Source organism: Peromyscus californicus, unplaced genomic scaffold (assembly GCF_007827085.1).
Source record: "Peromyscus californicus insignis strain IS unplaced genomic scaffold, ASM782708v3 Scaffold_8__1_contigs__length_139910024, whole genome shotgun sequence".
In the NCBI taxonomy this organism is placed as follows: Eukaryota; Metazoa; Chordata; class Mammalia; order Rodentia; family Cricetidae; genus Peromyscus; species Peromyscus californicus.
Genome location: NW_026294606.1, coordinates 35,546,217 through 35,558,889, shown reverse-complemented (window position 1 = coordinate 35,558,889; position 12,673 = coordinate 35,546,217). Strand labels below are relative to the sequence as shown.

General features: G+C 42.4%; 1 long non-coding RNA gene across 7 annotated transcripts in view; it reads right to left on the bottom strand.

Moving 5' to 3' along the window:
* LOC128103629 (uncharacterized) overlaps nt 1-12,673 on the bottom strand; it is a 308,429-nt gene that overhangs the window by 59,621 nt on the left and 236,135 nt on the right. For 5 of the 7 annotated variants that reach the window (XR_008215742.1, XR_008215743.1, XR_008215744.1 and 2 more), the window contains 2 exons: nt 11,584-11,766; nt 11,194-11,347 (listed from right to left, as the gene is read on the bottom strand). This is a non-coding gene — a long non-coding RNA (uncharacterized LOC128103629). Of the gene's footprint in view, nt 1-7,537; nt 7,618-11,193; nt 11,348-11,583; nt 11,767-12,673 lie in introns of all 7 variants that reach the window. The other 2 variants (XR_008215745.1, XR_008215748.1) reach the window with 2 other exon arrangements.

Sequence of the window (12,673 nt, the reverse complement as noted above, 5' to 3'; positions counted from 1 at the left end):
CCAGGTGTGCTCAAGGATACCCATGAATGCAGCCCAACACAAAATTGTAAACTTACTTAAAACCATACCTTCCCTTTTTTAAAAACTGGTAGTTCGCCGGGCGGTGGTGGCGCACGCCTTTAATCCCAGCACTCGGGAGGCAGAGCCAGGCGGATCTCTGTGAGTTCGAGGCCAGCCTGGGCTACCAAGTGAGTTCCAGGAAAAGGCGCAAAGCTACACAGAGAAACCCTGTCTCGAAAAACCAAAAAAAAAAAAAAAAAAAAAAAAAAACTGGTAGTTCAAAATGACATGGTTCCCAAGCACCAACTTTTAGAGGACAATGTTATATCACATGTCAAAAAGTTGGACCCCCTTACAACGGCACTTAAGAAGGAATGCCAAGACACTACTTACAACAAAACCTTGATTCTATCTTTGTATCCATCTAAAAGGAAAACCTTTATACTTCCCAGAATATGCAAAGCCAGTTCCAGACTGACAAAGTCTCACTGTGAAAGATAAAACTATAAAGCTTCCCGAACAATAACACAGGAGACACACTCTATCATTTAGAGATTTTTTTTTTTAAAATCATACCGAGAATACAAATGTCAGACTGTGACAGAAAACGCTGATGAATCTGACTAGGGAATATTGAAACCTGCTCATCAAAAGGCACCACTATAAGACAAGAAGATAGAGCAGGGAATGGGTGAAGCCAAGCCACACAACACAAAGACCCCGTTTCTAGAACAAACAGAACTTTAGAAATGAGAAAGAAAGAAGAAAACTTGAAAAGACTCATCCAAATAGGAGACGGAAACATCTGTGAAGCACAAGAAACACAAGGGTACATGTCATGGTGTGCCCAGGAACGTCCCCACAGACTCATGTGTTTAACACTGGATCTGCAGCCGGGGGCTCTGTATTAGGAGGGTTATGGAACCTTTATGACCTGTGGCCTAACTGGCAGAAGGAGGTCACTGGTGGTGGTTGGGTCTTCAGGGTTTACTAAATAAGTTTTTTTTCCTTTGTGTGTGTGTGTGTGTGTGTGTGTGTGTGTGTGTGTGTGTGTGTGTGTGTGTGTGTCTGTGTGTGTGTCTGTGTGTCTGTGTGTGTGTATATGTATGTATGCACACATGTGTGCAGGCGTCTGTGGGGGCTAGCAGAGGGTATCAGATCCCGTGGAGCTAGAGTTATAGGCAGTTATGAGCCATTGGGTGTGGGTGAGTGCCGGTAATTGATGCCTGTCCTCTGAAAGAACAGCAGCAAGCACTCTTAACCACTGAGTCATCTCTCCAGCTCAGCCATGGGGTTTTACAGAATGGCAAAGCTTCCTGTTTGTTCTCTCTTTCTGTGGCCACTGTGATATAAGGAGCTTGGGCCACAAGCTCCTGCAACCAGGAACTCTACCATACCTTCCCACTCATGGCAGACTATGTCTCCTCAAACTGTGAGCCCAAAAAGTTCCCTTAAAAAGGGAAGTTGTAAATACATACACACCACAAGACATTTAGGAAAGTCTTCATAGCAACAGCAAAACCTGAAATCAACCAGTGGCCACTGACATAGTAGATAAGTATCTGAATTCATATCACTGGATTTTAGGTAGCTTAATCCTAATGTTTTTGATGCTGTAACAAACGCATATATACACATTTTAAAGGAGGAAGGACTCCTTGGGGCTTGTGGGCCTGTCATTGGCAGGAAACACTGTTTTGGCTCTGGGGCAAGGTGGCTAATACAGCCATGAGAAAGCAACTCAACTACAAGAAAACAGAGAGGGAAGGTAGAGGCCAGGATGAGAAACTGTTCTCCCAAGACATGCGCCGATGCCGTTTCCTCCCGCTATGGCCCACCTCCTCCCATTCCTAGCCCCTCCACATGCTGTCAGATTATGAATCCATCAATATGTTAATTCATTCACAAAGTGAGAACCCCTGTGATCCCATAACTCTCAAACCCACCGTCTGGCAACCAAGCTTCCAGTACAGGAGCCTGTGGAGGACATTTATTCTCCGATCACAGCCTTTGACAATTAAAATTAAAATGTTAACAACTTGTATTGGCAAACATGATGTTCAGTCAGGAAGGGAAAAAAAAGGACAGATGCAAAAGAATTTTAATACAATGATATTCTGTTTATGGATAATTCAGTCTTTCCAAAGGAAGTCCTATGGATGCTTTCTGAAGCCCTAGAAGAATCTAAGCTCTTGGTAAATGAGAAAGTTAAGTATCGATTGAACATACTCCTTTAATGTTAAATTTAAAGGAAAATAAATGCTTCATTTACTTGACCCTAGTCGATTCTAGAATTTTACATTACAGATATGACAGCATTTAGCACATTATCCAATGTGGAGTTATTTGTAATGGTAAAGCAGGAGTGTCCAATGGCAGAGGAATGAGAATCACAGCATGAAACTAGTTAGTGAAATACTACAAAGCATTAAAAAGAACACTAGTGAAGCGCCAATGAGCTACGCAAGGCTACCCATAACATTAAAAGAATGATTAAAAATAGATCAGAGGAAAATACAGCGAAACTTCCGAAGTATTCCAGTAGCTTGAGAGTGGGGGAAACTTAAGCCTGTTAGTTTTCTTTTCATTTAACAAATACTCGAGATAAAGCAATTTGAAAAGAGATACAGTGCTTTTTGGCTCGGATTCCTAGACTTCAGCTCAGCAGGCTGGCTTGGGGTTGAAGGTGCCCATGGTAAGGCAGCACACCCCACCCCTATGGTGGGGTGCACATAGTGGGGAAAGCTGCTCACCTCACGGCTGTCAGGAAATGAAAGAGGGGAAGGGGCTAGGGTCCCAACACCCATCAAAGCTATGCCTACTCCATGACTTAACCTCCTCCCCTTAAAGGTTCCATCATGTCCCCAAAAGCACCATGTGCTGGGAATCAAATGTCCAACAGATGGGTCCTTGAGGCAACGTATTCAAGCCATAGGGTGGTTTCTTCTCCCTTTATATTATTTCAGAACGTGTTGATCTGTGTTCCCTGCATCTGGGAAGGAGAGATGAAAACTTTCTATGCGATTCAGTTAACAAGAAATGTACTTGAGCACATACAACAGCCTTCTGCATAGAGAGTGACTATTCCCTGACCTGCCTGCATGGACTTATGCCTTCAAAGTTCACATCTTTCACAAAGTCCAACTTTGTTCATCAAAGGCAGATAAATGAAAGATATTGGTGACCTGGAGAGCAGAAGACCTAAATTTTCAGTATGTAGTGTGTTTTCATATGTATATGGGTACCTGCGTGCGTGCGTGCGTGCGTGCGTGTGTGTGTGTGTGTGTGTGTGTGTGTGTGTGTGTGTGTGTGTGTAGTAGGCCATAAGGCACCTTAGGTGTCATACCTCAGGTGCTACCTACTTCTTTTTTTTTTTTTTTTTTGAGCTAGGGCCTGTCATTGGCTTGGAACTCACCAAATAGGCTAGGGTGGTTGGCCATCAAGTTCCAGGTATCCTCCCATCTCTACTTCCCCGAGGCTGGGATTGCAGTTTCCGGACTTGGCTTTTTCTAACGTGGGTCTTGGGATTAGACTGAGGTCTTACCTACCAACCCCATCTCCCCAGCCCAGGAAGAGTTTTAAATGTCCCTAGCTCAAGAAGGAAAGAGGAAAGGCATCCACATTCTCCTTCAGCTGGTGACACTGGAAACCACTCAAAGGGGGTGGGGGCCTGGTGTTTAGGTTAGAATTACATGAAAAGAACACTATGCAAACACAAGCCTCTATGCCACAGTCTACTGGCTATAAAAGAATATAAAACCTATTTGTATCTCATGCAGCCGAGAACCTTGTTTATCAGACACATAATACAATTAAAGCCAAAGGAAAAGACAGCCATGAACTATGCATTTATAATAAGAACCAGGACCCCTCTTTTTCTGGACTCTAACCGATCAAGGGCTTGAAACCTAGAACCTACATGTATCACATCCCTTGGCCAATAGGATTCTAAATGAAGGTTCTTTTAAAGAGAAGTGCTTATATGGACCTGAAGGATGAGCTTTTGACTCTGGCAGCTACTGCACAGTCTTAGCACATGGGCATCTGCAGCAGAAGAAAAAACTGCAGCCCCCTGGGGCTGTTGATGGGCCGGTGCTGGGCACAGGAGCATGCATTCTGCCACTGGCAGTCAGAGCACCATCTGGGCTAACACCTCTGCCTCTGCCATTCATCAGCCCCTGCTGTCTACAACCTAGGGTTGTAACCTAGGTCCCTGAATTCCATCCCTTTCTGTAGGACATACATAAAAGGGCTCGGGTCCCTTGAACGATCTACAATTCAATACACAACAAACACACATTCTTTGATTTGGTCTCCCTGCAAAAACAGGTAAAAATATTTCTAGTTTTCTATTTCCTGGACATCTATGGTGGGTTTCCTCTTTCTTAATTGCCTAGAATGTGGAAAACAGGAACAGAAGAAATAAAATTTCTGTCCCAAACATGAGATGCATACATCCTCAGATGGCCTGGGGGATAAGAATGGCAGATTAAGGACAGAGTGAAGGTCCCTGGGTAGAAGACAATTCTATAATATATGGAGGGTTGCCCAGGCCCTGAAGTAAGCCTGCCCAAACTGTCATTGTGTGTGTGTGACATATGTCATGTGCCTTTATAGTTTCCTGCTTCCTCCAAAGGTCTCCACTGTCGTTCTATATATACATAAAATTTACTTATATTTCATAACTCAGAATACCTAAAACCATGTAGAGCTCATGACCAATATAAAAATGATGGTCCCCCCATGACTGACTGCTTTCAAGTCAAAGGAAGCAGCTGTCCTGTGTTCACTCAGGGCAGGGCAGACTCTGGTTCCTGGGTCAGATGAAATAAACACACTTTACTGATCTCTCCATTAGAGAGAACTACCAAGCCTGAGCAGAAGACACTGCATGGCTATTGGAAAACTCAGAGATGTGAGCAACCAATGACAGAAAGCCAAGGAACCCCAAACACAATCAAACTAGCAGCAGAAGCAGTCGAACTGGAAATCCAGAAGAAATGCTGGACAGGGGTGGGGGTCAGGGAGTGGTGAAGTTGGACGGGGTGGGGGTCAGGGAGTGGTGAAGTTGGACAGGGGTGAGGGGATGGGAAATGATAGACAACTCAGCTGTGGCCCATGGAACTCACAAGGAATCTGTTAACATTGTGTATAGTGGAAATCTCTGTTTAGTTATTTCTCTCCGCTTTTGTCTGTCTCTCATTGCACTTGACCCTGGAGACACACACAAACACACACATACACACATGGGAGGGGGGCCCAGAGACGGAGACAGACCTGACTATATACTATTTATAGGAAGCTCATTCGAAATATCTTTATATGGGTAGATTTTTTTAAAAGAGTTAAAAGGAATATAAAGATAAATACAAACAGGAAAATAATCTAAATAGAAAAATAGCAAAAGACATAAACAGACATTTGTGTAGAAGACATGCAGGGAGGGAGTGAAAAGGCACATGTAAACATTATTAGCCATCAGCAAAATGCAAATTAAAACCACAACATGATGTCGCAATACACCTATCAAAACAGTTAAAACTTAGCAAAAAAAAAAGTCCTGGAAAATATGCAACAGGCTGGATCACATGTCCACTACAGATGGGATATAAAGTGATTTGCTACTCTGGAAAACAGTTTAGATGATTCTCATGAAGCTAAACATTGGGAAAGGACTCAGCAATGACACTGAAGAAGTCATCAAAACATCCAAGTTGGTTGAGTCTACAACATGGGGGGAGGGTCAATCTTAAAAAGTCACATGCTGTATAACAGTACTTATGCTACATGTCAAGGAGTAGGAAATTGCAGAAATGAAAAATCAGTTGTCGCCAGGAGCCAGGGACTTTAGGGTTCAGGTAGTACAGAAAGAGAAAGATGGACATGGTTATAAAAGGTAAGAGATGTGAGCAGTATGGGATGCTCTGAACCTCAATGGGCAGCAGCAGACATACAAGCCTATCTGTATGATACAGTCATGTCAACTAAATGCATACAAATATACACATACACACAGAAAGATACAGAGTTCTTAAAAACAGAAAATTTGAATTAACATCAGTGACTTGTTAATTTATTCATGCTATTTCCTGGTCATGCTATAATGCTCTGTTTAAGATAACTGCTATTGGATACAAATAGCATTGGATACAAAAATCCACATGCACTTACATGTGAAATCTGCAATTGTCTTGAAGTACAAAGATTATTTTTAAGTTAAAAATAAAACTTAACAGTTATGTTGATATTAGACAAAGTAGACTTCAGAACAACTGAAATCACCATAGATAAGTAGAAATATCACATAATCAAAGAACAGTCACCAAGAAAATAAAGATCATAAATATACATACATAGAACATAGTTTAAAATATGTAAAAAAAATTGACTTTAAAAACTAACAACTAAGTCTGCAGCTACAACCCAAACAGAAAACCAGGAAGGTGAGCAGAGAACTATCAAAATAACCAACTGGAACTAGTTGGAATGCACAGGACTTTCCAACCAACACCAGAAAAAAAAAAGTGCTATTTTTATAGGAAAAATTATTCAGCAAAACAGGTAATACCTCAGATCCTAAGAAAACAGCAGCAAGCCACCTTACAATTTTCTATCTTGCAATGCTCATTCTCGGGTGATGACATAATTAAACTAACAATAAGGAATCTACAAATGGTTAGAAATGAAAAATCAACATGGATGTCTCATGAGGTATTAAAAGAGCACTTTTTAATAAGATTACTTCACCTTAGTTTATCTATTCATCTTCTTGCTATCTATTATTTTTCTAAACATTAAATGTTCTGTTTATTTTAAAAATATTTTTATTAATCCTTTGAGAATTTCAGGCAATGTATTTTGAATATATCCACCTGCAATCTGTCCCATCACTACCCTCCCCAGCCCGCCCTCCCTCTTCCACCAAGATCCCTGAGCCTAAGAGGGAGGGGTATGATATCTGTGTCCCATTTAGGGATGAGCACTTCACATTTTTGTTGTTGTTGTTGTTGTTGTTGTTGTTGTTGTTGTTGTTGTTAAATTCTCTGCCTATTGAGCAGCTGAAATAATCTGTGTTGATTGCCATCTACTGAAAGAAGAAGCTTCTTGAGGATGGGTGGAAATGCTATGATCTACAGGTGTAGCAATAAGTTATCAACAACTAGCCTGACAAGATATGACCACTGGTGCTATTAATAGTAGCATGAACGTCGTGGGAGTAACCAACCACTCTGTGATTGGACCTAAGGCCTGCTCCATGACGTGGAACCCTGTTATGTTACCTACCATGTTAAAGGGGCTAGGAACAAGCGGGCATTTAAAAGAATGATAGTATTGGCTTATCCACTTGGAACTACGACTTACTGAAATATGTTCTTAATTGAACTATTCAGTTAAGGAACAGTACAATAAAATTGAAGTCAATGTTGAGACTCCCCTGACCTGAACCAGTCTGCCCAGTCTGTTTGTGCCTGAGCTGAATTTAAACATCATGATTGGAAAGATTGCAGATTCTAGAAGGTAAACGACTTTCACACACCTGAGACAGAGAGGAGCCTTTCTAATCTAGAAGATATGAAGTTTGTCTTCAATAAGGGCAGGAATCAGAATCGAGATGTCCTGTTACAATGTATAAAGACATTAGTTAAGATTTATTTTAATATTAAGTGTGAATATTGCTAGAGTTCTTGAGATTTGAATTTTTAGTTCCCTCAGGACCCTCCCACTCCAATTGTCCTAACCCCTGCCCATTTAAATTCTAAATTTTATATTCTATTCTCATTTCAACTATAACAATGTACCCATTTTAGACATAAAATGCAGAATTTTTACCATGATAGACAAAAAAGGAAAAAAAAAAACCCACAACCAGAGCCTTCATCCTCAACTGACACTTCTGAGAAATACCCAGTCCAACAGGTAATGCAAATAAACTACAATTTCTTTTCTTTTTTCTTTTCTTTCTTTCTTTCTTTTTTTTTTTTTGTTTGTTTGTTTTGAGACAGGGTTTCTCTGTAGAGCCCCGGCTGTTCTGGAACTTGCTCTGTAGACCAGGCTGGCCTCAAACTCAGAGATCCACGTGCCTCTGCCTCCCGAGTGCCAGGATTAAAGGTTTGCGCCACCACCACCCAGCTGTATAATTTCTTGCTACAACAAAGGGGCCACAGACAAATGCATATTAGCCAAGGTTCCACGGGGAAGGGACCAAGGCTTGGCTTTCGAGTGGGCAGGAGATCACTAAGAAGAGACAAGGGAGTGAGCAGAGCATAGGACTGGTCCAATCACAGAGAGAGCATGGCAAGGCATAATGTCTTAGGAACACTAGAAATTAGGGCACATGGGAGGTGGAGAGGTGGGGTACCAAAAGGACACAGAAAAGTCAAAGGAACTAGCTATACTCAAGGCTTCAAGGCAAGGAAGAAGAGTGATAAAAATTTCCTCAAACACCCTGAGTCAAGGGTCAAGTAACATCTTTTTTCTGACAAGAAATAATAAGGAAATGAACTAAATAATGACCAGGTAAATCGAGAGAATGATGATTATGCCCAGGGATATTTAGTAAATAAAATGTAAGTAAAATGAAAAAGACTTGGAGATCCAGTTGGCTGTGTGAATACAGACACAAGCATCCACCTTCCTACTTGGGCAACCGAGTATGACAGAATGGATATGGAGTTGAGGGGAGTTGAGTAAAGAAAGGAATGGAAGAGTTTTGAGCATGTTCAAATTTAATGTGGTGTGCCTAGACAGGAAGATGGAGACGTAGCCCAGTACCATGGAGACAAGGAGGTAGTCTTAAGACGGTAAAAGAATGAAGGTGGGCCTGGCAAGATGGCTCAGTGAATGAAGGTAGTTAGTACTACTGTCAATTCTGACAACCTGAGTTGGATCCCCAGGACCCACAAGATGCAAAGAGAAAGCAGACTCCCCCAAGTTGTCTCGGCCTCACAAACACCAGGGCATGAGTGCACATGATACACATGTACACGCTGGCACACACAAAATACATAAATGTCATTTTAATTTTCTTTTTAATGAATGAAGGTAAAGGTTGAGAAGTCAGTGATTTACAGTGTTCGCTGAAGTCCAGGGGTTAGAAGAAATCAGACACAAGAGATGTATCTTTATTTTCCCTTAGTAAGCACTGGCTGGGAACGAATGTGAGGTTTAACTCTAAAGTGCCTATTGTCTCAAAGAGGCTGCGCAATACCTTTCCCATAGAATCATCAGGAAAGCCAATAATGAGGCCGTGTTCTACTCCCCATCATGAACTCCATTTCTGGAAGGGAAAGATGAGAAACAAGCCTGCCTGTTGCCCAGTCCATCCTCCACAGCGGACAACTGCTAAACTGAGCCCAAAGACAGCAGACACTCCTAATCAAAACCATGGCATATCACCCTTAGTTTACCACCAACATCCTCTGTCCCTTCACGGTGTGTGTGTGTGTGTGTGTGTGTGTGTGTGTATGTGTGTGTGTGTCCACACACGCATGTGCACCTGCCTGCATACCCATTAACTCTCCTGGCACAGATCATTCCAAGATAAGACACAGAATAAATTATATTTTTAATTGTGAGAAGGCAAATGAGAAATCAAACCAGAGAAAGAGGGAGACATTACAAGGACCCAGGAGAAAAGCCTTCCTATCGGGCACTCACTCTAGGACATCCAAGTCCAAGCAGCTTCAAGTTTAAGTGTGAAAAGCAGCAGGCAGGGTCCTGTGGTAGAAGGAGAAAGAGCAAAGGGACTCTGGTGTGGTCTTGTTTTTCAAGAGCCAATAGCGATGGAAGAGAGGCACTAGGCCAAAGCTGTAGAAAAACAAACATTTGCCTACTGTCAAACCCAAAGGAACCAGTGCCACCAAACATGGCAAATGATAAATAGCAGCCTTACAGGTCTTAACAGAAGTCTTCCAAGACACAAGGCTGTGAATGATTCCAGGGGTCCAGGAATGTGAAGGAGCAGTGCCTGGGAGCTCCAGATATCTGCCTTGCCCTGAGCTCTTGGGCCTCATTGATTCATTAAGCAAAGTGGTCCAGCCTTGTTCCACTTCCCCACAAGACTGATGTTCCCAGGAAGAAAAACAACACCTGGAGACTGTTCCCCTCCCCTAACTTCGATTCTAAATAAAATGCTTGATTATCACTAAAGGAATCTTGAAAAACACAGAAATCTGAACTGCTGGATCTGGTTCAGCCAGTCTTCTAAAGTCTGAGAGAAGGTAGTGGATAGGGCCTCTCTGACTTGCCCTAAAGGTTTTTCAAGCTGTGGTATAACAAAGATGATTGAAATGCATAGCACGGCGACAGACACTTTCTTGGAAGGAAGTAACCATGAGGACAATAGCTCACTCATCAGATACAGCCAGACATACCTATAGGGTATGCAACGTAAGCCAAAACTGTCTGCTTTCTGTTTTGAAAGGGAAAAAGAACTTCTAAAGATCTACTGAGAAAAGAAAAAAAAAAGTGCTAGCAACATCCCAGATGATGCCATATCAGGGGCCAGTTCCAGGTCACCTACAGAGTATCAGGAAGTGAGAACAGAAGACCAACAGGACAAGGCTCATGGTACCTACCCCCAAACAAGTCTACAATTTTACTAACAACGCAGAGAAACATCACCTTCTTCTTTGGATAGTAAGAAAGCTATTATGGACCCAATTCTCCCATTTCAAAATCTAGTTCCTATAACTTCCAAGGAAATATTTCATTGCAAAGGATCCATGGACCAGAGGGTACTGTACAACAACCTTTAAGCATGTTCTTTTTTTAAAAAAAAGTAACATTTGTATTAATTCTTTAAGAATTTCCTACAAGGTATTTTGACCATATCCATGCCAACTCCTGTTTAACTCCTCCCAGATCCACCCCACCTCACTACCCACTCCCAACTTGCGTCCTCTTTCTTCTCATTAATAATCCACCCAGTCTAGTTTCTGTGGCCCACACATACAGGGGTGTGAGGGCATCCACTGGAGCATGGTTTGTAGGCAAGAAAACTGATTTTCTCTCACCTCAAAGTCATCTATTGTCAAAAGCATCTCAGGGGCAGAGCTCAGGCGCCACTCCCTCTTCCATGTTGGAACATTGACTGGTTTAATCTTGTGCAGGTAACTAGAGCAGCTAAGAGTTCATAAATGCAGTGGTCCTATCATGCCCAGAAGATACTGTTTTGATCCAGTCCTTCCTTACCTCTGGCTCTCAACTCCTTCTGCCCTCTCTTCAGATATGGTCTGGGACCTCCGAGATAGAAGTGATATAGACTCCCCATCTGTAGTAGCTAAGCACTCCACAGACACTTATTCTCCGTGAGTTATCATTTGTGAGTTTCTGCCTTAACCTCCATCTGCAGCATAAAGAAATGTCTGTGGTGAGATCTAATATCTGCACTAGTTTCTGGGTATAGAGACACTAATCTAGAGCTTAGTTGCATATTACCTTTAGTAACGATAACAGTAACTAGGTTCACCCGCTATGGCCAGTGAGCTCCCCAACCATGAATTCTTGGTCCGACTTACAGAACTTGCATGCATTACTTCCTGTGCATCAGAGCTTAAAACCAATCAGAAAGTGGTTGCTTACCTCTATAACATTCATGCCACTATTACACCCCTTGGCAAATCTTCTCACGCTGGTCATTAATGTGGTTCACAGGCTTCACAGCTAGGCAAGACTACTGATGGTTTTTAGCACTTTCCAGTATTATGACAGCTGGTCAGCAGAAAGGAAGCTTCTTAAGCAGTTCAAATGTCATTTGTTCATGTCCTGTAACCAAAATGTGTGATTCTTGAGCAATAGGGTCTAATCACCAAGTTCGGATGGGCAAGAAAAAGTCAATGGCAATATCCTATATTATTTTGAGAGTCTTTGAGACACCTCTGACCAATCTGAAGAGGAAGTATCTCACACCAGGCACTGGGCTTTCTACTTGGCAACCCATGGTTTCTTGGAGGAGTTACCCCTGTGTAGGGTTAACTCCAATTAAACTCTCGTGTGTGGTGGTGGTGGTGGTGGTGGTGGTGGTGGTGGTGGTGGTGGTGGTGGTAGTGGTTGTTAAACAGCAGGTTTCCAAATGGCTTTTTGAAATATCCTTGGGGGAAAATAAAGGAGGGGGCATTAAAATGGAGAGAGGATTGTTGCTAGAGTTTTCCTGCCTGGCCCACAGTCAGGACAAATCTCTCTCACCTGCCAGTCCCACAGCGCTCAGACCCAACCAAGTAAACACAGAGACTTATATTGCTTACAAACTGTATGGCTGTGGCAGGCTTCTTGCTAACTGTTCTTACAGCTTAAATTAATCCATTTCTCTAAATCTATACCTTGCCACGTGGCTCGTGGCTTACCGGCATCTTCATATGTTGCTTATCATGGCAGCAGCTGGCAGTGTCTCTCTCAGCCTTCTACTTCCCAGATTTATTCTCCTCCTTGTCCCGCCTATACTTCCTGCCTGGCCACTGGCCAATCAGTGATTTATTTATTGACCAATCAGCAACACATTTGCCATACAGAACATCCACAGCAGAGGATCGGGAAGGTGCTTTCAGGATGAACTAGTGCAATCCTTCCTAAGCCAGCCATTTCTCTCACTGCCATCTCCCTCCTAAGCAGGTTACCACGAGGCCAGCAACAACTAGGCTTCAGCTGGAACAGAGCAGCAATCAAAGCAAATATA